Here is a 23,697-nt window from a genome sequence, read left to right as displayed (position 1 = left end):
GTATTCGTCTTGTTGAACCTTTTCTGGAGGCGTTTAACCCCTTCTCCACATTTCTGCCTGGCAACGTACCAACCATTGACTTCCACTGATGAGCTGGGCCATGCAGTTTGCTGCATATTCCAACCCTGAATCAACTGCACTGAAACAAGAGGTGATGAGCAATTTACATCTATAACAGATATTTTTCCCCAGAAGTGAACCTAAAGTGATTTCTCTTGGTTAACACTGCGGTAATCACAAGAACACACTTGTAACCATCAAATGTAACAAGTTGACAACTCCGCTGATATTTTAGGTGAAGCTTATCTGAATTTCTAGAACAGAACAGGAGCTGAACTTCCTGGAGGTTCAAGAACACTGAAATTGAGTGTTCCCTCCCACCCCCCCCATTTGCCAGTTGGGAAGTGGGCAGGATTACTTTTGGCTTGGAGTCTTCTCAAAGTAATTCCAAGAAAAAATAGAAATAAAAATAGAAATAAGCACCTTCACTCCAACAAAGCCGTTTCCAGAACATTACAACAGTTTGTAGAGGCTGCAAAAGTGGGATCTGCATTAGCTCTTGTTCAAGCAGCACCGAGCTGCTTTCCGAAATGAGCACATTCTCAAACACGAGCCTGACTGTTTTTTCAAGCATGTGTGGAGCCAGTTACTAAAAGGATAAAATACCTCACTGGGCAAGAGGCGATCTTAAACATTTCAAAGACTGGAAGCAGGAAGAGGTGGCTTTTCACGGTGTCAGAACAGTCGACCAGTACGAACTGCATCAATGTAAAGATAACAAACCACCATTACACCACTTAAATAATATTTATCTGCTGCAGTCCTGTCTACAACAGTCATCAATTTTGGGCAGCTTAAAAAGGTTCTAAATTATAGAGTGGAAGTACTTAAATACACATCTTTATCTGCAAGGAATTTGCATGACAGCTTTGCTCTTATCAAGAGCTGGTGAAGGAGGAATTAGCATGTTTCACGCTCCTGGCACAGAGCAGACCGTGGTTGATGTGACCATTTAAGGCCTGAGCCAGACATGTTTTTGCCATTTACTGACTCCATTCGGTGCACCCAGACACTTAGGTCTGCTCCTGCAAGACTGATCAGCCCCATTGGGCCCAGTTGTTTTGGTGACCTGAACTCCACCAGGAATTGCCAACACCTTGGATGTAGGGAAACATTTAGGGGGTACAGGACTGGCATCGTTAGTTCCTCCACAGTGCCCAGTATGGGGCATAGCCAGGGCAAAACAGGGTAAGCATGCTATGTTTCTGTATGAGCATCACTGCAAGTATTGGGGCACACCCAAATCTGTTCTTAACCCAGAACTCACACAAAACTCTACGGCAGACAGCTTGCTCTGGTTTGTAAAGCAAGACTTTTAAGGTCTGGACCTGGGTTTGCAGCACACTTTGTGATCTAGAATTACCTCTTTTCTCTCTGTCTCAAAGGCTCTTATCTATTTCAAACTCCTTTGGAGAAGCCAAGGAGAGGGAAGGCAGGACAGAGCTCATGGTTTATTCATATCGCCCAGAGGTACAGGATTCCCCCCACACTGACTGACAAAGCATCAGTGAGATGCATTAGTGTTGCTTTCCAGTTGCCTGCAAAGCCTGCCGTCAGCAGAAAACTTCATCTCCTGCTTTAGGTGATAAACTTCTGAGGGCAACACATCCTCCTCACAAGGTGCCTGGTTGCAGGTGCAGAGCTATGATCTTAACTTTGCGGGGAGTGCAGCAAGGAGTAGGAACAGTCCTGAAACTGCTGATTTGTGCCATCACTTCCTACCTCATCCACTACCACCTCTAACATAAGGACTTCATAATCCAGAGGGCAGGGATCCTTTTATTTAATGAACACAGAATCTCTACTTTTTCAGTCTGTTCCCATTTTTATCACTGCTATTAAGCAACCATTTCTTGTCTAGGGGTACTTGAAAGATCCAGCCTGCTGTAAAAGCATCCTAAATAGGCTTTATTCCCCTGAAGTGAATTGGCACTTACAGCAAGTGCCTTTGCTGCTTCCCAGCTATCAAACCCCACAGGTGACCCCTTGGAAAACGCTGCCCAAAGGAGAAGCCTTTCCACCAACAAGAAGCTGAAAACAGAGCAGATAGCTGGCCAAGGAGACAGATACAGCCTGCAGAATATTTAAGCCAATGAGTGTCATCACCTCAGTGGCTCACAAGAGCTATAGGACAGGAGGCTGGTTTGCAAAGCCAGGCTCCCATCTCCCTTTCATGCTTATGTGCTGAGTCAGCACTCGGATTGGGTCACAGTATCTTAAATTGGTTCCTTCTGCAGATTTTTCCCCCCTCCCCAAAGTCTACATTCACCATTTAAACACATACCCAGTTTCACCCCCAAAAGATTTCTCTCACGTCCACGTTGGTAGTGCTAACATTTTGGGAGTGTTTGTGCTGGTCTCAGCGCTCCCAGCAGGTCCCCAGCCCACTCTTGCAATAAGCAAGCCACCTTCTCTGTACTCCATTGTGCCCCAGTCCTCTTCATCACCACTTAATTCTGCACTGCAGTCTGGAAAGATAGCCTGAAGCCAGCCAAATAAACTACGATAAACTTCAGAGGTCCCCATGGGTACGCCACCTCATCAGGTGGGAACCCGGAGCTATTTCCAAACAGAGCCATCTACAGCTCTTCTACTGCCAGCTTCTAATGAGGTTCCCAACTCCTAACGGGGTTCCATGAACTACTCCCAGCACCATGGTGCACAGCCATTAATTACATAGAAATTCATAAAGGTCGATCTCGGAGGTACACATTCAGAGCAGGGTTTGCCATCTCCCCCACCCTGCCGTTCAGAGTCTCCCTGCATGTGCTGGACACATGCAGAATTCTCAATTGGACAGAAGTTGACATTTTAATTTCACAGAAAACATGCAAGTCAGTTTCCAGCCCAAATTAGAAAAGTTTGGTGTTCCAACAATTAAATTACCATCCCAGGAAAAAGTTTGCTGGAGTCAAAACCTCATTCAGTTTCAATACTATTGAGAAGACTTGTTTGAACACAGTGTTTTGCAGTTTGACAATGCTGAAAATATTTCCACTGAAAGCACTATTCTGAAAGTAAATCCTTCATCTTCATTTGCTTATATGACAGAGCTACGCTGATGCCAGCATTTCACCATAAGAGTTCTGAATTTCTTAAAGCACTGCATGGAGACTGTCAGCGGGCTTCCTCCCACATCTGCTCTCAAGAGCCTGCCTCCCCAGCTGTCATCACAAGCCTCTGCCAAGCAAGAGCACCCTGCAAAGAGGAGTCAGCAGACTACAGACGAGACTACCAGTGATCAACATCCCAGTACTGATGAGAGGGCACTACTTTCATGGCTGCAAGTGTTGAGCAAAACAGGCTTTGTAGTCCTTAAGTGATGCCAGCTTCTCCTCCTCGCCTTTGGCTTCAGCCCCACTCTTAAGTGGCTTCCTCACCATGTAGAGTTTTACATCAACAACATGGGAAAGGGAAACTTAAATCCATAAACACACCACGCACAAAGCTTCCAGCCCCAGCACCTACGAGGGATGCTTTGGAATGGTAGTTATCAGGACAACACCTCCACTGAAGCCACTGGTTTTCCACCCTGAGGAGTTCAACCTCTAAGCAATCTCTCTAGATATCCATGAATTTTATTCCTACCTGGTCTTTTGAGAGAAGTGCTAGCATAACACGTGGTTGATTTTAGCTTAAGACAAGAACAAGCAGAGAAGTGCATTCATATAAACCATTTAGTGAGCCATTAGCACCCTGCACATAAACTAGAGCTCCACTAACTGGTGCTCTCCCAGGTGGAACCAGAGAAAAGGTGAAATGCATTTCTATGAGAACAAAAACAAAATCCATGCCCTGGGACAAGTCTAAAACATTTTCCAAAGAAATTGCTAATAAGATGAACAAAGTGAAGGCCTTAACATACATGCAATGAAGATCCTTCCCTGCCTTCACTTCCATGCTCTCTGCTGTTTTCAAGTAAAAAGGAAAACACTTGCAGGAGGATGCAATCGTGTTATTCCTTGTACAGTACGCTCACAGGTGGGCTTTCCCTATTAACACCTGTATTTTTACTATGAGCACTTCACATTTCCTTGCCTCATATCAAGCTCCTCCTTCATGCCTGATTTTCCTCCCTTTCTGATTAGGGATGAAAACAGAGATAGCAGATACCCCTGTTCTCTTCTACTGTATTTACAGAGCATGAAATGCTTCCAAGAGGTAGGCTTCAGACACGAGCACCGTAGACATTAGTTGCACTGATGACTTTGCAGGGCATGCAATTTATTTGTTCAGGAGTAGAAGTTGTATGGAGAATGTAGCCCTGATATTTTACTGGCATAATCAGCAAACAAAACAAAGAACAAAGCCAAAAAAACAAAGGGCTGGCCAGGAGAAGGGAAATACATGGAGCTAATAAGAAGGGAATCATCCAAAAAGGTAGAAAAAATGAGGAACATTGGCCCAGTGTCCAGTCTTTTCTGCAGGTACAGATGTGGTACAAGGGGGCTGGATTTCAGAGCTACTGTATGGGTGTAAAGCCAGAGGCAGCAGCAGGGAGAGGAGACCCTATGGTGGCTTGCAGTTGCCTGGTCTCCCAGTTGCCTGCTAGTAGGAAGGTTTTACAGCTCACCATCACAGCAGAAATCGTGCAAGCTCTAGCAGTCTGATGCTCCAGCCAGCTACTGCCTGCATTCAGCTGCCTCTCAACACAGACTGAGGTCTCAGCTAATTAAAAGTTCCTAGTGTGTAGTTATATCAGCTCGTAATCTCCCCAGATCATGCGCTGAGCAGTGGTTTAGGTAACAAACCCGATAATCCACCTCCACCCTGGCAGCAGGTCAGAGGGTTTATTTCACCACAGAGAACAGCCGGCTGAAGCCCTGAGGCATCAGGGGTTGCAGTTGACTTAAAAGACAAGCATTTGGATTTGTGTGTTGTAGACGTTCTGATATTTCAGCTGAAATGGATGAAGCCCAACAGGACCATTTGTTTCACACTTCACCGCTTGAGCTCTTGACCACCAGCCTTGCCACAAGTCTCCATGTCTTTGTGGTAGGACAGGAGGTGCCCGAGGTGGTGTTTTAGACTAGACTTGGAGCACTTCCCCAAAAAATGATTCATTTATGGTTATGCTTCCCATAAGCTTATATGACCACAAGCAAATATAGCACTAGCAAAGAGTCATTAATTTGGCCAAGGCTTTGCACACCAGATCCTTGTTTGGACACTCCAGATTGACATCACCCAGTCCACCCCACACTAAACATGCCTGGTAGGCCAACATCCTGCCCTTTCATTGAGAAAAGTGGGATGCACAAGGCTGGGAGCCCCAGAGCAATGAGGAAAGGATATCTTGGCCCTCTTTGCATGCTTTTCTCTCACACTTCAAGGAGAATGGCTCTCCAACCAACTACAAACTGCTGCAAAGGCATCAGCAAAAGGCTAAGGAGCAGACTCACCCCAAATGAGCAGCTGTTACCAGCCAAACCTGCAAGAAGCTGGCAGACAGAAATCCAAGAGCCCTCCACACCAAATCAGTATCCAGCTTTTAGGAACTAGCACACGGATAAGTACGCGTTTTGTAAGGAACATAACCAGGAGCACCAGATTTTAAGGGCTTTAGGGGAATTGGTAATACCAGCACCACCCACGTTAAGAATATTCAGGACTATTGCTTTCCCAGGCCATTATCTCTTTAAGTTTAACATACGCTGTTCCCCAAACAGATTCTTGTTAACAAGAACAGAAATAAGAACTGGTGTCGTAGAATACCTTCCTCCGCGTGGTCCCTGGGGACTAGGAGTGTAAGAAGTGGGCAGGTCCGTGCAGGGAGGAGAGCAGCTAGGACAGGATTCCCCTATCACTTAACTGCTTGCAGCTGCTATCCATGCCACGCTCCACAAACAAGCAGCCTTTGTCTCAGGCTGCATTTCTCTGCAGTGCTCAGCACAGAGGGAATATCACTCCATATAGACCTTCTTACAAAAGACCTCTAGTATTTTCCTTCAGCAGAAATATTCACACTTCAAGTCAGAAAAAAAGGCTTTTACCACTTTTTCCCCCATATAAGAACAAAAATAAACAGCTTTTAAGGAGACTATTGAGATGGGTATCTGACAATAGTTGAATAAACTGCTACTTACCTTCCACCTCCAGGTTTTCTTTACAAAAAATTATTTCCTATTTGTTTCCTTGTCATGAATGCCAAGGAACAGGATTTTAGGACAAAGATTTTTCCTTTATTTCTAAGAGGAAGTTTTCAAACACAGTCTACCTGCCTGAAGTAGCCAAAAAAAAGCTACTCCATTACCCTCCATTACACAAGGAGGTGCTGTCATGGGGCTTCTCTGCTATGAATGGCCTTAGTTTTTTTCCACATGAAAATACAGAGCAATTTCAGAACACTTGAATTTCTGCTGCTGCCTCTTTTTTTAACTCCTTTAACACATCAGCACCAAGCTGGATTGCCTTCCCTTGAAGGCTCAGCAAACCAGACAGAAAACATATACAAAGAACACCCACAACGTGGTAAACGGGAGGCATTACCTACTGCACACGTTGATGCTGATCTCTCCAAGTGGCCACAGAACTGCAGCAGGCTGCTTGCTGGCGTTAAATTCATCCACAGCAAAGCACAATGCTGAAACAGAGCACAAAAAGAGTCATCGTTATCTTTGTGCTTGGTCTTTCATAAGGTTTTCTGGCTGGATTTGCACTTCAGAGGTACTCAAAGCTAGAAGGGGCAAAAGGAGTACAAGAATTTATTCCAGTTCCTTTGAGCAGCAATCACAAGCAGCACTGAGAGCTGCAGTAGCTTGACTACTCCTTATCTTAAATACCCCCTGTACAAAAAGGAGGATTTAAGGGGTCAGCTAACCCACCCTTAAGCCTCTTTACCTTTCAAATACAGCAGAGCATAATGGAGCAAAGGTGGCAGCATCTAGAAATCCCTCTGCACATACCCACAGCCCTCCCCCAACAGCAGATCTCTCCTCCAGAAAAGGACAGCCCTGTATTACCAATTAGCAGCCTTTGGGGCTGGAGGAGCCCCAAGCAGAGGTGACAGCATAGCAGGAACACTTCTTCCAAGCAATACAAGCCAAAACTCACCCCAAAGTTCCCCGTGAAAGAACAGGCAGTGGGAACTCTCCCTTACAAAGCACCACCCAGAAAGCTTTTGCTCCAATTACAGGGGCACAGGCAACAAGGACCTGGGGCATAGCAGGGAACCCCCTGCAGCCCTCCCTCCCCCCAGTAATAATGGGCTTGCTAACAAGCAGCAGCTTTCTGCTGCAGCTGGCCACAAATGCTGGGCACCTGGCTGATGGCACAGTCCCTAGATTACTTGATTTTTTCCCCTTCCTTCCCAAAACACTATAAAGTTGAAGTTTAACTTGGTTCAAGTTTTACTTAGTGAATCCTAGAGCAATGCATTTCAGAGAAAGGGGGCAGTCCTTCTGCCAGTGCCCCCTCTCATTGTCCCAGCTCCCTAAACTCTCCACCATGCCCTGAGCCCTGCCTCGCTGCTGCACTGGGGGTTGTCAACATAAATCAGACAATGTGAGCTTGGGGAAAACTGGCATTTTCCATCAAAATACTGCTTTAACTGGAAATTTCCAGCCAGTTTTCCTTTACCCTGAAGTTTCACAATTAAATGATCATAACAGGGAAGGGCTTTCAGTTTCAAATCATGTTCCTCATCCAGTTCAACAAGTATGTTTACCAAACCATCCTATTTATTTTTAATCCAAAATATTTATTTGCTCCTTATCCAGACCTTTGGAAACGTATGTGTTTTTCCTCTCTCTATCTCAACCCCTTTTTGATCTGATTTTAATTACTGCTGGGTTAGAGGAACCATGTGGCCTAACTGAAGTGTCCTTTCTGAGCTGGCATCCCCCATGGATGAAAGAAAACAGCTGCACAGCCAGCTTTTTCACACTCCCATGAAGAAAAGCAGGAAAAGAGAAATCCACCAGGAAAAGTCATTACAAGATTTCCCAGTATCAGTGGATCCTGGAAACTGTAGAGGGTTTTTTGCTTTCAATCTCCAGACTAAAACGATGCTTACAGCCAGAGCCTGCTGTAAGAAAAGTCAAGTGAAGGCTGCACACTGCATCCATCCCTTGCCTGCACACGTGGAATGACGCTCACAAAAATTGTATCTGCAGGTCTGCAGCAATGATTGTTTCCAGGAGAATGTGGAAAAGCAGGAAATCCTCACCAGCGAGAGAATTAAAGGCAGTGCCTCACCTGGTGCGACGTGACCCGGTGCAAATCCACAATTACACACCACTGACTTACACAGCCCGGTGCTCTGTGTCTAAGTGGGTGCACAGAAATGTCCTGACAGCCAGCAGGAGCCCGCACGCTCCTGACCACCCGGCCCCTCTGGTTTTGTTTGCGGGGTATGTTGAAGTTCATCTTGGACATGGGTAATTACTCTCAGTTAAAATTAAAGCATCATAGCCCTCCTCAAAGGGATGCTCTGGAGCCCCACTTGTCACTTCTCTTGGAAGTCCTCAGGAGCAAAACATATGCCTACAAAAAAAGCAGACGTTACCAATTCTTGTCATTTTTAATGAGTTTTTCAACGTTTTCTTTTCCTTATCACGCCAGCAGCTGACTAACTTTTCCAGGCTCACTTGCAATGCTTGGGAAGTTCCTGCCCCTGCTGTTCAAATAGCACTCCTGTTGTTAAATTCCTGCTCCTCTTGTTAAGGTACATCATAAAACTTGAGTCTAATGTAACATCTTTAAAGACATCACCTAAAAGCACCTGGTAGGGGGGGGAAGAAAAGGATTTATTGTGTTCAGAAACCTCATGATAGCTGAGAGGCACAACTCTGACATCTTTTAGAGCCTATTTCCTTTCTAATTTTCTCTTTATGGTCCTTGCTTAAATTTTCAGGATGAACAAAAGAGACAGAGAGTGATTTGGGTAGGAAACACTTGTGGGAAATTTCCAGGCCATGTTTTATCCCTCTGAAACATGAAAAGCTTGGGTTTGTATCTATGTAGAAAGGGGGAATAAAGCATGGAAGGAGAGAAAAAGGCCTGCTGTTACTTCAGACTCTTGCCTCCCTCAAAAGCCAAACCGTAAGTGTCCCAGGCTTTTTCAGCAGAAATAACAGACTCAACTGCTTGCTTTTCAGGACTCGGCCATAAGGAAGTGAGTAGCAGGACCAGGATCTTTTCTGGCATGGAAAAGGTCTAGAACAGAGTGACACAAAGCATGGAAGAAACAGGCTTCTTAAGAGCAGACTGCTTTGGCAGCAGTCGATGACTTTCCCTTTGATGACTGGATAGCTTGCAAACCTTAAAAAGGTCTTCTGTGATGAGCCAGCAACGTCACATTAAATCAGGAGACAGATGGAAGATTCGTAGCATCAAGAGACTTGCAGGCCAGTACGGGTAGGAGGGGACTTCTGGAGGTCATCCGGCACAACCTGCCCCGCTTCCGACAAGGGCCAGCTTTGATCAGGCTGTTCAAAGCCTTGTTGAGGCGAGTTTTGAATATCTCTGAAGCCTCTTGTGCTGTTTCAAGAAGCACAAAGAGACCTCCGAGTTAATGTAGGCAGTCAGCAGAAAAGTCAGTTGATGGGAGGGTACAGGGAAATGAAGTGTATATACAGAGGCATATTTTATTCTATCAATCCTACCCAGCGTAATGGTCATGAAATTGTTTCCTGCGAGTTCATAGATTCACGGAGTTCCTGTGGCACGTCACCTCTGGGCCTCCAAGCCTTTATAATCCGAGAATCTCCACAGACCTCTGCTGTGCCGTCAACGCCCTTAATTTTACCATTCATCTCAATTTATTTGGCATTTCTTTTAACAGCTCAGCTCCTAAAGACACAGCGCTGTAGGACAATGTCGACTTTCATGGTTAAAAAAAAAAATAACCTGCGAGATTGTAGAGTAAAGCAGAGAACAGAGAACCTTACAAATTCAAAGGCCACAAGTCAAAAGCACCCCCAATTAATTTTCCTTGCTCGGCACACAGTGAAAGCTGGTTTGCTACTGAGCCACATCGGATGTGTGCATTCTCAATCATTTCCCCATTAGTGAAGCTTTCCTAACATCTCTCCTGGGTGCGTTCAGACCCATTCACTCCTGAACTCACACTTCAGGCTTTCCTTTCAGCCACAAGATCTCTCTCTCCTACTCAACAATTCATTGCCAAGACGCTTACAGGAACATAATTATCCTTGACATTTCTGCCCTGCCAGTGGAGTTGGTTGACATTAGTCAGTGGGTTCAGATGTTGAGGGGAGAGAAGCATGATCATGCAAGGAAACAAAGCTCAGGCAACACAGCTAAAAGGATCTCACCATTTGTAAACCATGCTCATCGTTCTCAGGGACCTGACTTCTCTTTTGATGTCTATCCTTGCAAGGTAGCAAGGCTCAAAGCAAGGCTAAAGCAGAGGGCAGAATTTATCACGGGGAGCACCAGACATGAAATGTACTATGGTTTAGCATTATGGCATGTCTGCAGAGACGGATAATAATATCATGTTCTACTCTAGCCAGTGTGAGGCATGGCAAACAGCCGCTGAGAGCATGCCCACTCACTGAATATATTACGTACAGACATAGTATAGAGGCAGACCTTCCCGTGTAGTACTGAATTAAAAAAATAAATATTACAAAGATTGATACATTGGTTTCCAGTTGCTAAAGAGATGCTTGTGACTAGCTTTCCAAGCAAGCAGCATTTCATAAGCAGCTATCTAATTCTTGCTGGTGTGTCATGTTTTAAAACAATACCTTTTTTAGCCCACTGGGCTCACCACCTATTTGTCTCAACAAATACACTCTGCTTTTTCCTCTCTGCTACTGCTACTGCCCTTTGTGTCTGAATGATGACTCACTATTATTTAGCTAGTCTTCTCTTTGTTCACCATACTCTTTTTCTAAGACCCCACTTGCTTCTCTCGATCACCAGCTAACTAATTAAGCTCTCTGCTTAATGTCCTGTGGTTGGCAAGTAAGATACTATTACCTGTTTTTTTGGTTGGTTGGTTGGTTTTGTTTTTTTCCCTTCCAGAAATTCTGCCCATCTTTGCCGATGGAAAGTGTTTAGCACTTGTCCTTCTCTTGGCCATGCCTCCTGAAATTATTTCTGTCTTGTAACAAACTCCCAAATCCCTGCCCTCAGAAACTTGTGAGGATCCCAAATTAATGAACAGAACAATCTCTTGCTGCAAGAAATAGGAGTAAATCTCCAATCTCCCCTATTTTCAGACGCATTGACTGGTTTTATACTCTTAAATACTCACGCAGCATTTAATCCAATGAAGAGTCACTCCCTGGATTTTAAAGAACTCCAATGTTCTCATCTCATCCTACTGCTCTGATCTCATCCTAACTTTGTCCCCCAGAGACTCATCTGATTGCCTGTATTTATACTTCTGCTCTGCCTATTTCATGCCACTGGAGGATTGTTATTTCATATGTGTGGGTCCATCTCTTTGGGATTATTTTCCCTGTTATTGACTCACTTCCTCTACAATAAACTCTTTTTTTGTTGTTGTTTAATTAGTCTTTGTACAAACTGATGGTAAAGCATTTTACATCATGTTATTAAAAAGATCCATAGGGGGAAAAAATATATGGCTATTTCTGAATGAGCTTTGAGCTCCTCAGCAGGGGCTCCACTTAGGAATCACGTTAATGAAACCACCTAACTTCATAAAGCCAGTTTTAGAGGAGCTTTGGTGTTGAAGACTAGATGAATGGATTCCAGCCTTGGAATAGCGAGTAGGCTGCGTAAATGGCCTCTGAACTGTAAATTACATGGCATTGTTTTTACTGAATGATTAAAACACTCCAACACCCACAAAAACTTCCAAAACAGCCAAGCAAATACTTTCAGAGCGTGCCACAGTTTTTCCTTTCCATATTTGAGACATGCTCTTTTCCATAAATATATTGTTGTAAAAAAAATGATTGGACAGACGCTTGCAGAAAACAAAGAATAGGGATCATAAAACCCGTCAAAGCAAAATCAGCCCTGCTTTGAGCTGGAGAAATGGATCGTGGATTCCCTTAGAAAATAAACACAGATTCATCCATCTTTATCAGAGAGTCACGATGCATGTGTGCTGTACGCTGTCTCCTGAGCAGAGTGAAGACCGGTGTAATAACCATGCAACATTGAGCTGTCACCTGGAGAAGGAAGAGTACAGAGAAAAGAATAATAGTAGAATAGAAAGGCCAGAAATCCTTCTAAAAGCAAAGGGCATCATTAAAGGATAAAAAAAAAAAAAAAAAAAAAAAAAAAAAAAGAAGGTCCATTAAACATACCTGCTCTGAAATCGGAGACAGCAGTGTTAGCTTTTATCTTATGCTAGCACCACAAGGCCTAAAATGATGATCAAGAACTCTAATGCATGACATTTTGTAAAACAAACTATAAGAAAGTCCTTGCCTTAACATAGTTACTGCTTCAACATGAAAAGCAAGAGGCACAGAAGAGAAGATGAAGGCACCAAAGAGTTCTTGCAGAGGGAACAGGAGCTGCACCAACTCCCCTGACACCAGCTAAGTGGTCAGGCCAGCAGCTCCTTAGTCTCTTATTTCCTTGGGGAAGAAAATCTCTCTGTCATTTAAGAACTGTTTGTAACTCAAAGCTATTTTACCTAAGAAGGCAGAAGTGCTATTTTGTAAACTCATCAGCCCGGTCTCTGGCCAGTAATACCTTCTTATCGATAAGAGATAGCAGGAAGGAGGCAAGGAGTGGAGATCACCTTGCACAGGAGTGGCCAGATTCCTGTGGTCAAAGGGATTAAGGCCATCCAAAACGATCAGGTCTGAGAATCAGGACAAGATGGCCAGCTGAACTCACCTGAGATGGGAATCAGTGCCACAATGAAATGGCCTTGGCCATGCCACAGCTGAGTTGTTCTCAGCTATTTTTCCTATTTTTCTTCACCATTTACAACCTGACATCAGGGCAGGGCTCTTTATACCTTCACGGTACTGGAAACCTTTTGCATTCATGCAGCATACAAAACAGAGCTATGGAAGAGAGTGAGGACGTTTTGGGGAAAAAAATCAAACTTCGGGTCACTCCAGGACACTATACGTGCCTCAGCATAGGATACACAAACGTCCCTCTTCCCACAACACCAACCAGAGGATATAAATAACCAGCTGTCGCAGCACTGCGTCACGCTGTTGTGATACGTCTTGGGCAACCAGACACATAAAGGAACCTTTCAAAGCTGTGATGCCAGCTTTCACCTGGGCTAGCCTTGGGGGTGAACAAAGATCACTTCAGAGAAGGGAGATCCTGGCTGAAAACAGGAAAAAGGAATTCAAAGTGTGTCCCTCACCTCCATCGGCTCCAGCTGGTGCCCACTGGAATAGCTCTGTGCAAGCAGCCTCACACCAGCCGAACATCCTGACACTAAATACCTGACTTCGAAGAAAAATAATTGACGGGAGCTTTGGTGTTCACATGTCTAGCACGAAAAAAGATCCTTCTTTGTACCTGTACACAGCAACAATCTCCCACTATAACAACTAGGGCCAATGCTGAGTTGTGTCAACAGATGACTCAGAAGAGGAGGAGGAGAAGATGGAAAAAAAGGCCAAAGAAAGGCAAGAGTGGAAGAAAAGCAAACAAAAAGCAGCAGTCAAAGCAGCTGTGTTCTGGGGGGAGAGTGCGCAACTCGGATATATGTTGCATTAAGGGGAAACTCACCTTTCATACTTCCTAATAGTTAAAACAAGCCCGTCTCACATTCTCAGAGGGGGCAGGGGAATGAAAGACATGCTTTGGGATAATTAGGCAAACATGGGATGATTAAGAAGGTAAAGCTGCTCTCCCTTCGATCCAAACCGCCGTCACCGCCGCCCCAGCTCAGAGCACATTCCATCCTCATTTTTCAAATCAGCCCTCTCCCGGTCTGCCGGCTGCTTCCCGGAGCAGGGGATGGAGCAGGTTTTGCAAGAGAGTGGGACACGAGGCCAGCCATGCGTGACGTGCAACGGGAGCTGATGTGCCCCGTGCAGGTAATTACAGCAAAGCCTTTGAAGGGAAGCAGCCCCGTCCTGCATGTTCCGACTGGTATTTAACACGGCAGGCATGGAATCACAGAGAAACTGATGTTTCTGCTTCTCCAAAGATCCTGAAATAGAGGAAAGAGGTGTTTGCTTTCAGCTCATGGCCTCCCCAAGACTGTAACGCTGTAAAAGCAATTAACAGAAGTCAGGGACAAACCTGTGCAGGAAGGTGAAGGTAGCCCTAACTCATCTGAATTTCTTACCTATCAGTGAGCCTTAGCAGAGAGCTGTGTTTGGGCTAATAAACAAGCAATCTGTCTCTTAGATGAGGGCAGACGTGCACCCAAGTCACTCCAGAAGTCCTGCAATTCAAGCATTTATTTCCATTCTAAATTAAAGATTTGCTTTCCAAGCAATCTGCCCTATGTTTTGCTAGCTTTAAAAAGTATTTTTTTGTTTAAATTTTGAAATCAAACTTTAAAAAAATGGAATTTTATGCCACTTTGAGAGATATTTGATACTAGCAATATGCTGGATCTGACTGCCTATCCGTCTCGTGGACATTTTACTGACATTTCCAGTGCTTTGACTTTGAGGATACGGGATGGAGAGCATGTCGATGGGTGGGAATCCTCCCGCTTCTCATGGGAGGCATCACTCCAAACCCTTGACTGTATCTCATCGTTAAAAACCCCACCTCACTTGCCACAAGAGTGGGAGTGATAGCCCACAGCCCTGGCTCAGTTACAAATGGGATTTCGCCTACTTGTAATTGCCCTTGTGGTTTCCACCAGGAAAAGTTGCTGTTTCCCTCTTGTTCTCGTAAACGCTGTTCTGCGTGGATGTTGTGCAGATAGGCTGCTGCGCTCCTCCAGTCATGGCTACTTTCTTCGGAGTGATTATCCTCGAATAAGTATTTCCACTGAATAATTATTCTAGTGAATAATTAAAAGCACTTAGAGGATGGAGCTGCCTGATCAAAGTATCTCATGGAGTACGTCTCCCTTCCCAACTGTGCAACAGCTGCAATAGCTGCACCCTTGGCCTCTCCCCCGAACCCTTCATTTCAAGCCAGCTCCAGAGCTGCCTATGGTAAAAAACAAAGCTTTGTAGCAGACAGCTCATGAATAGCTAGGTCCTCGGCGCAAGCCTTGCTGAAGATTTCCACCCCCGCTGTGTCAGCAAGAGTGGCTCCTCTGGAATCAATTAAATCACGCTGATGCACACCAGCTAACAAGCTGGCCAGGTTATTCCCAGTCCCCCCCAGAGCTGCGGCAGGAGGAGTTTGTGCCCACACAACCGTTCTCCATTGCCCTCGACGCAAATTCTCTCCGTTTCACACTGCTTCATCCACAGAACGGGCTGGCTGCCGTAATGTCGGGGTATTTGCATTACCAGGAAGGGTCCTGGGTGTGAAAGGAAATTTTCATTTGCTCTGTAGCTGAGCACTTTACAATATGTGTTTAAATAAAGCGGAGAGAGTCAAATTATTTGCTTGTAAATGCCAATACGCAAGAGAATTAATTAGGGCAACAGCAGCCTGGCTGTAGAGCCTCTCTTGAGAGGGTTCACATGCTCAAAACAAAGCAAGAATTCCTTGAATGTCTTCTAAAATTGCAAGCCTATACATCTAATCTCTATGCAGAAATTGCTGCTTTTGAAATCAGACTCATCTTGATACGTCAAGGGCCCAGTTTATCTCTGTTCCTACAGCGTCACCCCTCAGCCCGGAGGTCAGGAAGGATCCTGGTATCAGGTAGGTGTGACTGTCAGTGTGCCCAAAGTGTTTTGTAACCTGGAGTAGATTACACACCAGCCTTTTATAGCTCCCAGTACGAAGAAGCCTGAAAGGGTATTAGGCAAAACGGCATAATAATCCTGCTAATTGTTCCTCCAAAGACTGGGTTTACACCAGGAAGGAAAGGTTTAATCCGAAAAACAACAACAACAACAAAAAAAAAACCAACACATAGAGGACAACTCGCTGCTGTAACTTAAACCCAATAAATACTCTAGGTGTTTAATTGTGCATCATGCATCATTTATCATTTTACATGCTGTCATTCCGCCACTGACACCCCCTGTGCAGCTCAAAATGCTGTCAGTCACCCTAAGCTTTAGCAAATCCTTCAGGCAGCTGTAGGAGTGAGACATGCTCCCTTTATCTTTCAGAGCTCAGCCTAACCTCTGGCACCTCCTCCAGAATTGAAAGTCAGGATACAGAGCTCATAGGGAGCGAGGGATGATGTGATAGGAACGATGAGTGTGGCTCCAGAGAAAGGAGCGAGCAGGATCTCATGCCCTAAGATGGCTGGGGTGAGTCAGAGGACGGAGGATTTGTCCCCACAGGCATCTGGGCAGCACGGATACTCAAGAAGAATCCGTGGGGTGGGGTTCCTGGAGGCTGAGAGCGCTTGTCAGAAACAGCACTGCCACAAAACCTGTGATTTCTGTCCCACCAGGGAAGGCAACAACTGAGCAATGAGCCAGCAGCTTCATGCAAACCCTCCCTGGTCAGCTTTCCTTCCGAAGGCAGGGCTGAGTGCATCTCTTGCGGCATTTTCCTACCAGTGTGTGCATCCATCTTGGCAATATCTTGATTTTTGCTGATGTTAATTCCTTGCAAAGTCATTAGAAGGAATCGCAGTGTTATTGGTGGCTGCAGGTGCTGGGGAAATCCAGTGTCCGAGCTGGAGAACACTGGTGGAAGTTCCTGCAAGAGAAAGAAGCCATCCCACCCGAGTACCTCCCAAACAATCCCTCGCTTTTCACGGCCGCAATACAGAGAGGACGATCAAACCAGTGGATCTATGTCTAGAAGCCTGCTGACGGAAGAACAGCAGCCCTCGGTATACTGACGGGAATGCACAGACAGACACAATTGCTTAGGGATACGGAGCAAAGGGGAAAAAACCTCCTTGCGATTGACGCAAGGGAGAAAACAATTGCCTTCTCTACCTGCCCGCTGGCAACAGATTTTTCCGTGAGGCTGCTGCTGGAGGGTCTGCCAGCAACATGGGGCTGTGAAGCTCTTCCAGCATGATTCACCGCAGCTTGTTTTCAAAACAGACGCATGTACACAACCCCGTGTGCATGAGGCACAGAAAGGGCAGCTTGCGTTAGGAGCGGCATCGCTGCGTTTACACAACGCCGCCAGAAAGAAAGGAATTCTTGTTGACCGTTGTTTTGTCTGCTGCTCTGCACATAAACTTTACATATTTCTGGGGATGTTACAGCCCCAGCAAGTAAGCAGAATGCATGGAAAAAAGGAGCATTTGCCACGTGATCTAGTTTCCACTTCTCTTTTGCTGCTGCATGCTATTAGCACGTTCAACATAAATGCTAGCACTCATTTATAAAGACTGTGAATAAGTTATTTCCTAGATCTCTTCTGAAATTCAGAGAAGGAAGAGAGAAGGTAGGATAAGGATTGCTTTAAATGAGATTTTGTTTGGAATTCCTTCAGTCCTGAATGCTCTTCTTTCAGGGACTGATTTTAGGCTAAAAATTTGAATTATTCCAATGAGAACATGGTTCCCTGGTAAAAATGTCAAGAATAAAAAGGGCATGTGTGTGTCCAGAAGTCACCCAAGCTTCCAAGAATTTCAAGGGCAGTGTCAGAATGCACAATGACCTTGACATCAGGTCTGAAATCTGACAGATCTCCCAAGGGCAAGGGAAGAGTATGTGATTTGGCAGCAGAATTCTAGCCAGGAACTAAGCAGTATAGAAAACTTCAGATTAAAAAAATATATATAAGAAAATCAGTTCCTGTTGCAAAAAGTGATGAGTCTCACCTGGGGTTGTATTAATGGGAAGAGCAGTATTACATTGTAGACAACACCCAGAGGACAATTCCCATGTGATGCCACTGCTCTTATTCTGGTGCTCCAGTGTTTCAGGATGGCTGCTGGAGACCGGAAAAAGCCTAAAAGGGAGCAGCAAAGACAGCTGTAAAAGGTAATCAGACGTGACATGTGAACAGACTGAAGAAACAGGATTTCACCAGGAAAGAAAGAAAAGAGAGAAAGAGAGAGAGATAGAAAGAGAGAGAGAGAGAGAAAGAAAGAAAATGGAAGGAAGGAAGGAAGGAAGGAAGGAAGGAAGGAAGGAAGGAAGGAAGGAAGGAAGGAAGGAAGGAAGGAAGGAAGGAAGGAAGGAAAAAAAGAGGCACGATGCTAGAGCCCCAAAGTGTGTACACAGCCATGTGTAAGAAACCCAAGATCAGTCATTCTAGGGAACATCAACAGGGAATTTAGCATCATTTTTAGCTTTAGTTAAGAAAGCTTTCTGCATTGGGAAGGTGCAGCCCTGACAAGGGTTACTGAGGCAATCTCCTTCAGAGGAGGGCTGGAGCAGCCTACCCTCTGGCCTCCTCCAGCATAGCACTGGAACATGCCATCTTTTGATTGCTGTCCCCTTACATTTCAGTGACTGCAAGCCCCTGCAGTAAACAAGTCTTCTTCCAATTTCTCTCTGCAGTCAAGATGATTAATAGCTGAAGTCTTGCAGTTCTTAGAACTGATGGAGTTGTGCCACAGACTTGAAAGCAGCCCAGATCTCAAACTTTAACTTCTTCAGTGCGAAGCTGAAGGATGCTAACCTGTGACATTTGTGGGCTGATATTTTCTCTGCTTTGGCCTTGCAAAATACTTAGGTCCATCTTGTTGCAGGTCACTTGGACTTCTCAGGGTTCATCAAAATACACAGCTGGTGTGAAATACAAGCTGTGACTCTTGTCCACCTTTACACACCTGCATTTCAACACAGAAGCCCAGCAGGTGTTTAACCAGAGACAGAGATGACAGACCTTGAAAGCAAGCGAACAAGCGGTGTTTTTTTTTTTTTTTTTTTTTTTTTTTTTTTTTTTTTTTTTTGTTTTTAACGCAGCGAATTATTTTGAAGACTCAATTCATCTTCTTTGTTCTCAGGACAAGTGTTTTATGAATCTAAATACACTCGAGGCCATGAATCTTCTTTATCTTCTGTACAGTAACATCTTTAAAACCAATTTCCATGCATTTGCATACATGCAGACACATTAGCAGAAGAAGTGGCTGACATTAAGGTCTGCAGAGCTGACATCTCTTCCATCTTCTCTTTCATTTGTTGTACCTTTTGTCATTCCCACTTACAACATCCAAACCTGACAGCTGCTTCCACGGCTCTTTAATATACTTTGCAGGAAACAACCTTTGCATTAACATATTTCCTTCCTGAGTTCCCTCGGTATTGTTTTTCAAGTCAGTATCAGGATAACCAGAAACTTTCATGGACGTCAAACTGGTAAAACTTTCAATTTTTCAAAGGGGAGGGCTCCCAAAGTTTTCTGGCTTGAAAATAATTTGAGAATTAAAAAAAAAAAAAAATGCTCATCCTTGTAGCACCTGCCCTGAGGAAGCCCTAGGGAAAAGCAGTCGGTGATTATTTGGGATGCATTTGCTCCAGGAAGGGAAAAAGGATTTCAGAAGTGTCTGACCACATGTGAGTTCCTTTTGAACACAGTGGGACTGGCCTTGCAATGAGAGCATTTCAGTTCTTCAACAAAACTGGGACACATTGCCCCGTATTGCAGTTGGGCTGGGACAATCTGCATTCCAGAGCTGTTCAGGGAGATGCTCAGCCTGAGGTTTTCTGCGAGAGGTGAGTCTTTGTGCAGCGGGATCACAGCCAGTACCAAATACACCAGGAGTCGAGGTATTTTACCACAGCTGTAGTGGAGATGATTTAATACAGCTAAGTGCAAGACAAGCTTGCACATAAAGGCCTTTGGTCTGTTAAACAAAATGAAAGCAGGCTGTAATACCAGCATAAAAATGGTTCTTAATGCCTTCATAATAGAGCTGTTATAAATTCACTTTTTGTCTAGCTTGGGTCTCTGCCATAATGTGTTGCAAATAATCACAAGGATCCCTCATAGCCCTCACTGACATGGTATCCAAAAATGCTTTCCTCTGGAAGCACGCTTGCAAATCTCCGTGCTCATACTGTCAGTTTAATTCCTCAGGTCATCTTGGCAGCCTGTAGTATTTTTCAGAGGGCACGTAGCTGCATATATGTAAATGTACACCATGGTAGAAGAAATCAGAAGAAATCAAATATTTTTCCAAGATCTAGCTGTCTGCAAATATTAGATGCAGTATTAGAAACTGCCCACCAGAGCAGCACACAGCAGTAATACTGCTGTAGCAGATAAGAATAAGCACCTTCTAGTTGTGTTTTGCACTCATAAAACCTACTGCTTTCTTCTTGGAGTCCACTACAGCAAAAGGGAGCATTTGCTAAAAATGTCACAACCTTAATTTCAAAAGTTTTGCAATCCAATATAGCAGTGATTTTACTTCGAGAAGCATCTGGATTTTATTAGATGCAAACACAGTTGGTAGGAGTCTGGAAGGGGAGAGAGATAAAAAATGCTCTCTCTGGAATATTTTAAACCAGAAGCATTCATCACGCTCAGCATACCCTTATAATATAACAAGGGGGTTTAGGGTGACTCTGCAGTTCACTGCAAAGCTATTGCTACTGCGGTGAGTTATTGTATTTACATTTTCATTGCCTCTGGCAACTTGCAAATGGTGACAGGTGAAAAGTTCCCTTTCTTCTTTGTGGGATTCGGCATTTGCTTGCAGCCTCGCTCAAATTCCCTCTCAGCAGGAAAGACTGAAGACCGCGTCCCACTCCTTGCCATGCGGTTACGGGTGTTTGTGGAGCCTTTTCCCACTGAAAACCTTTTTTTTCTTGGGAAGTCTCCACTCACGTGTTTGCGATGCTGTCCCTATTGTTGGCTCTTGGAGCTCCACTTCAACAAGGTTGTGTCTTCTAGTTCCCATTCAGTGAGCATTATGCACTTTGTGCATTTATACAGAATTTATACAAGCTAGCAGACTTATGAATGTCAATTTCAATGAGTCTAAATTTAAAAGTTCTAGATCAAAACACCCTAAAGCTATGCTTGGATTTAAAATCAACATCAAGAGTTCCATTTTGTAAATGAACTCTCTTCTTTCTTTGTGGCAAAGCAAATCAGAGACTGAAATCTGGCCTGGCATTTGAACGCCACGAAGTGCTACCTTCCTGGAGATGAACCTTTTCTTGAAACACACACCTTACCAGAATGATCTGTGCAAACAAGAACATGTTCCTTACAGCAGCCACGGATGGTCTAAACCTCTGCTTCTTACACCTGGAACCTTTCCCCCTCAGGGAGGTGTGTGGATTGACAGCTTACAGGCTCCTCCTTGCCTCAAACCCCGTGTCAGAAGGAAGGATAAAAGGCACTAACCAACAATGAGCATGACGTGGGGTGTTTGGGCCATAGCAGCTTTGCTTCTACTTTCTCAACCCGGCAAAGCAAGCAGCTGAAACGAGGAGAGAAACCGTGAGCACCCCATCCTGCACAGGGGACCTCCTGCTGCCAGACAGCTTTCTACCACAAGGACCACGAGCATCTGCCACAGCCCAAGAAAGAAAATTCACCATTTTATTAAATTAAATTGTCTGCAGGCTTTAGGAGAGAATTTGGTCTAATGGGACTTCTCAATGAAAGCAGTCGCCGTTAGCTGAGGCACGTTTGCAGTGTTCCTGTTTATCCACAAAAAGAAACTGCACATAGCGCTGGACACAATATGGGGCATGGTTTTGACCTTAATTTTATCTTTGAATGTTTTCCATCTTAAAATGCTATGACTTGGGAACTTTTTTAAGTGTGGGAACCACTAGCGAGGCACCAAAGTGTGCCTTGAAAGCACCGGCATATTCTTCCAGCCCTAAAAAATGCAGTAATGTGTGTAGCAGTAATAAATAAGCAGATTTCTGGAAAGAAACTCAGTAGCAGTGAAACCTGCTGTGTGGCACTCAAGGACAACCGCAAATCAATCATTTAAGATTGTCCTGAGGATGGGTTAAGCTCAGGCCATTTCCTATTCCCTCCATCGGCCTGGATACAAGCAGCAGTGTTGGAAGGCACATTTTTGGTATCTCCTCCGGATCTAAAAAGCCGTTTGGTAACACTCCTAAAAGCCAGCTAAGAGCATACAGATATTAACTCATGAGGTCTCACTGATTCATGGTGTAAGCAAACAGCAGCTCTCCAGGGAGGGGACTTTGGCCAAAATGCTTAAATCATGGGAGGGATTTTTACAGCTGCCAAAGGGTTTAGGACACTCGGCTTTCATCATTAAGCAGGCATCACGCAAGGACCCACAGTGTCCTTGACAATTACCCTCCATGTGTTTGTTTCAGTATGAAATCATCCGATGGGCTGCATCCTCCAGTGGGTTCATTTCTGCTTCTCCCCTTTAGGAAGCTTCACCGCCTCCAGGAATAGTGATAAACTCTTACAAAGGGGGAAGAGCTTAATCAGCGTACTCCTAACAAATGGAGTATTATGGCTTTCACTTCTTGTTTTGTGCTGATTTTTAATTAACGCTGACATTTATATATAAAATAGTTGGTTTCCAAAAGGCCAATTGGAAACCCTCTTGTGAATTACCTCATCTGAGCGCAGAGTTTTTGTGTGCATATTTCTAATTGTTTGAAGTTTTTCCAGACACCTCTTAAAGTCACACTGCAGTTTTAGAACACAGTTCGAAGAGGTTTGGGTCTGAAACTTCAAAGGACACGGAAGGATTTTACGCAGTGTTTAGGCTTTTGGATGGATGCTAGGCATAGAAAGAATACTCAGGCCTGTGTCCCAGGAAGGCTGACATGCAAATGGAAGGTTAGACATGTAGTTTGTGGATTTAGAGATATGCGCACACACAGTATATAAGCTTCTGTGGGCTTGGTGTGGCCTGCTTAAACGCGATTGCACTTTATGGCTTTGATTTTGGCTTTTCTATAAAGAAAGCAGAATTTCTAATGGTCTTAAAGCATCAATACTTCCCTGAGAGGTTAGACAAAAAGACAAACATTAAACAAATTAAGAGACCGAGCCTGCTCCCAAGGAAACCAAGGTCAGAAATGGTCTCATTTCAACAGAACAGTCTAGTAGTAAAATTTCTTCTTTCCTCTTAAATATCAGTCTTCCTTTCCTTTCCTGCTCATGTGTCGACCATAGCCCTCATCCCTCCAGCAGCTATGATCTGCGGCCAAGATTTGTTCAGCTCGCCGTGTAATTTATGACCCTGTTGTGCAGCTTATTCCTACACACTTTCGCAGTGGCGAGGCTGAGGATACCGATGTACTTAAATGCTGCTCCAGGGGGACGGGGAGCGGGCTCTGGAGAGACAAAGCACATGCCCAGCCTTATTCAGGTGACAGCTAAGGTTAATCACATGGCGGAATTATTGCCATAGGTAAAGCTAGACACTAATGAATCTTTGCAGGATTGGGATTTGAGCTTTTCAGCTACGAAGGGTCCCTCGCAGCTCTCTAAGCTGTGAGCCAACAAGAGCAGGGAATTCAGCACAGCCGACCTGCCTTCCCTTCGGTGCTCTTCTGACCAGGCTCTGCGTGCCTCTGGGAGCCAGGGACTTCAACGATGGGACCTGGGTACCAAGGAACCTAAACCAGACTGTCTTTCAGTGACACCTGGGCTCACAAGGCTCTTGGACCTGGACTGTCAAACAGCCTTGTCTCAGATGCTTCAGAGGTGCCACCCGTCTCAGAGGTGCTTCAACACCGGTGCTTCAGAGCCCAAAGCTCCACCACATGTAGGCATCTTACAGCAACATCG

General features: G+C 44.7%; 1 long non-coding RNA gene across 6 annotated transcripts in view; it reads right to left on the bottom strand.

Moving 5' to 3' along the window:
• The window catches only part of LOC118170028, an 83,127-nt gene that overhangs the window by 50,194 nt on the left and 9,236 nt on the right, over window positions 1–23,697 (bottom strand). For 5 of the 6 annotated variants that reach the window (XR_004752434.1, XR_004752433.1, XR_004752438.1 and 2 more), the window contains one exon: window positions 6,550–6,643. This is a non-coding gene — a long non-coding RNA (uncharacterized LOC118170028). Of the gene's footprint in view, window positions 1–6,549; window positions 6,644–7,113; window positions 7,134–23,697 lie in introns of those variants that run through there. The other variant, XR_004752437.1, reaches the window with a different exon arrangement.

This window comes from Oxyura jamaicensis, chromosome 7, assembly GCF_011077185.1.
Source record: "Oxyura jamaicensis isolate SHBP4307 breed ruddy duck chromosome 7, BPBGC_Ojam_1.0, whole genome shotgun sequence".
Lineage (NCBI taxonomy): Eukaryota > Metazoa > Chordata > Aves > Anseriformes > Anatidae > Oxyura > Oxyura jamaicensis.
This window is presented reverse-complemented; position numbering and strand designations above follow the sequence as displayed.